Here is a 3,799-nt window from a genome sequence, read left to right on the forward strand (position 1 = left end):
TAAGATAAAATAAGATAAAATAAGATAAAATAAGATTAGATAAAAAACATTCGATAAGGCAAGATAAGTCACAATACTGTGGTTTGATACGTCCACCAAAGTTCGAGGAACAATCGTGTTAGGTGATCTTGCACCACAACACGGTATATATCCTGTTTCACTGCCCCCAAACAACATTTTTACTGTACTGGTTTCATAATTTTATGATAGTGCACAACCATCAAAAATTATTCACCGACTACTTTACCGGAGAGTGCATCTTCTTCCGAGCATAATTCGCATTGGGAGTCTTCTCTCCTCACGTGCTCCCATATCTTAACGAGCTGTTTGGATCAGCGCCTCCCACGACCGATGGAATTCAGAATATACTTGATGAGGCAGCCGAGGTGTTCAATTACGAGAGCGAACACAGAGACTGTTGGAGTCCCAATTCAATACCTTGGCTTTCGCCTTGGGAGTTTTTTAGGTCAATACGTTATTTTTGTCGTCATATCTCTACACGGATTCCGAACTACTCAGACCGGATAAACAAAGCACCCAGCCCTATATTGGCGGGAGCGAAGACACTCTATCTCTGAATGAGATGATTTGGGACGGCAAATCATTCGAATAGGCTCCAAACAGAGCGCATCGCATGCGCGATCTCCATACTAGGAGGCGACGCGCGAGGATGAGCGCTGGTGTACGAAACTCCTTTGGTACTGGCACGTTTATAAGAAATATAATTGGGTGTACGACGGCTCGAATACACAAATAATTCTTATTCACCAAATCGATCGTGGACTATCGCCTGTGGAGATTCAAGAAAATTAAAATGGAAGTCTTCGATACTTCTAGCATTCTATGTTAATTCTTCGTCTCAGCCAATAAGGTCCCAACCCTGCTGTCGTATACGACGTCTTTAGCGCATATAGTTTGAGTAGTGCACTGCGCATTTATAAGCGAGAGACGATTATAATCTCTTGAACGTCATATGCGTTGGCCGCGGCAAGTACCTAAAAGGTGTATACTTAAGCTCGATATGGCTGGTGAAAATTTTACTTAATACAAATGTTACGATTGCAATGCACTTGGTGTATTTGCAGATGTCCATGAGTTCTAGGATACTGAGCTTAATGCTGATAACAAAACTCAAGAGGGGTCGAGGTACCAAGCCGCAGGACAGAAAAGCGCGACTTTTATTATCTAAAATAGTAAAAGGTACATAACATATTTTTTTATGAAATAAATAAATTTCATATTAATGTAATTTTCACCCAATAGTGCTTCTAACTCAAGAGACCCTCAATTCTTCTTCTGGTAGACGCGCGAAACCAATATCTGTGCGTTCGTAAACCCGTATGCTGAGAATCGTACATGTCTCAGTGCACAGTACACGGCAATTCCGTTGTTTTTTTAGCACTTGTAGTAAGTCCCACGACCAAGACACAAACTTATAGTATCCCTTACGAGAATGAAACATGAAATGATCGTGTTCTGTCCTCGAGACGATAGACAAGCTTAGATGTCCTGATGGAATCTGGAAATTGGCAGGCGAAGGACCAGAAGCGGTAATCGCTCACCTTAAGTGCTCACCATCTTTGATAATAAGTTTATGAGGCACGTTCAGTATCTCCACAACAGAGCATCGTTAGAGGAGAGATGGCATCCAACGCGAGAACGCTGATACTCAATTCCAGGCTTTTCATCAATAAGACGAAAAGTCACCCCGTTCGGATGAAGTAAATTGGGACGTCCATGAATCCGCCCTTGCTTCAGGCGGACGATCTCGATCTTCAAGCTAAGGCGTCGTGCGCGAGAATTAATATTTGTCGCTAGTTGAGCCATTTGAATCGACTGATATTGCGAGTATACGTACCGCCAAGCCTGAGGTATCTGGTGCGCTCGATGTTCGCGTCGACGGGTCAAGAGTAGCAATTATTGACGAATTATGTACAGGAGGTGAGAAATCCGATCGCCACAATAGCATTTGGGACTCTGTCATTCATATGACTACCATCTTCATGAAGGTCTGAAAGCTGATGCGGCTTGTATTGAGACCTACCTCATCCACTCCACTATTTTCTTTGAAGCGGTAAGTGTCTCCTTCAATGTAAAGCATAACGTCTGTGCCGCAAGAGGAGTAAAAGGGCTGGAAGAGAATACTCTGTCAACGCTAGCGGCGATGAGTCTCGGCAATGAGAAGCTAAAGGTAGAGGTAGCTCCGCCTTACTTGCAGATTTTTCATCGGTGGGAGTATTACATCATCTGCGCCTTTCGTTCTCGGCTGAGAGGTACAGACCACGCAAGAGTAGACACTCAACCCTCATAAAACTACGTCAGATTCCAGTTGGCGAAGGAGGTCTAGTTATGTCTGCATTTGCTTCGTGATACAAAGAGGATAACACCATTGATATTTTTGCAGTGACTATATGCGGGGCAAAATAACACGTCAACCAAGTCTTAAACTGCGCACATATGTGCTTTCATGATCAAAAACGTATGATCTCCAATACTTAGCTCTTTCAAAATGTACAGCTTTATTATCCGAGGTTATCGATAAAAGCGGTATCATGTGCCTCGCACTGTATTCTGTCCTTGAGGTCTTCGTCGCGAGGCACTTCAGACGCTGGATGTCTTGAGGGACCAGGTTGTAATGCAGTGTGTCCAAAATAAGTCATTGCAGTGCAGGTGTGCAATGCACGCATCGATAATGCGATGTCTGTGTTTTTAGTCTTTTAGCGGCGCATCTAGTATTGTGTCCAACCCGTACGCTGCACATATCGTCTTATTGATCTGCAACATCATCACCGTGACATGCGACATCTCGTAGTCGAGATGACGCGAATACATCAACTGTTGAACTAAATCGGTGGCCCGATACGCTACTTCTGCGCAAAATGCTGTGAATGACAGATAGGAGGGAAGGACCTGGTGGTTTGAAGGTAAGTTTCCAAGTGAATGTATTCTGCTTTTAGCTATGCAATTATGCAAATGGTTGGGAGTTTCATAACTCCTTCTGGTTTACTCAGATAAAGACTTAACTTGTTGGAAACAAGTTAAGTCTTTACCTGAGTAAACTCCCTCGGTGTGCTGTACATCGTCTACAAAACCACGAAGCGCGCGGAGCTCTCCAAGTTTAGTCGCCGACAAAGCCTTTGCCATCAAATCCGCTTTCATTTCTTTACTCTGTACGTATTTCACCTCAATCATTCCGTCTCTGATATGTTCTTGTACATATTTATAGCGTATATCGACATGCTTGAGTTTATATGTCGAACATTCAACTTTCAATTGTACTATAGCTGCTTGGTTATCGACAAAGAGTAACCAGTTATGAACCCCTTGAATGCCAACTTCATCCAACATATTGAAAAGTCCATGTAATTCGGATCCGGCTTTGAGCTCTGAACTTTGCAATTCGTGAGAGAGGCCAACATCGCTGTCACTCTCTCTGGCTTTGAATGGCCAGAGGAAATCAAGGTTGATGTTGCTAGGAAGCAAACTAAAGGGCACAGCAGCCGATTACTTCGAGAGAAGAATCCATCAATGGTGGAATGAAAACCCTTCATTTGGTCATGCCATTGACCAACTCACCAAGGCTTTTGCATGGAAGATATCAACAGCCCAAGCTACAAAGATTTTACTATAAAAGGAGAATCCAGATCACGGACAGAACATTACTTATACCTCACAGCAGTGTCAACTGTGGCAGGTTGAAGAGACGACCTAGTACTAGAGAACATTGTGAAGCTCTTATGACCTGAGTTAAAGCAGGTGCTGATGGCGAAGTATGACCCTGCAAGGAAGGATTTCCTGC

The sequence above is a fragment of the Plasmopara halstedii genome (assembly GCF_900000015.1).
Source record: "Plasmopara halstedii genome assembly, contig: Scaffold_253, whole genome shotgun sequence".
NCBI lineage: Eukaryota > Oomycota > Peronosporomycetes > Peronosporales > Peronosporaceae > Plasmopara > Plasmopara halstedii.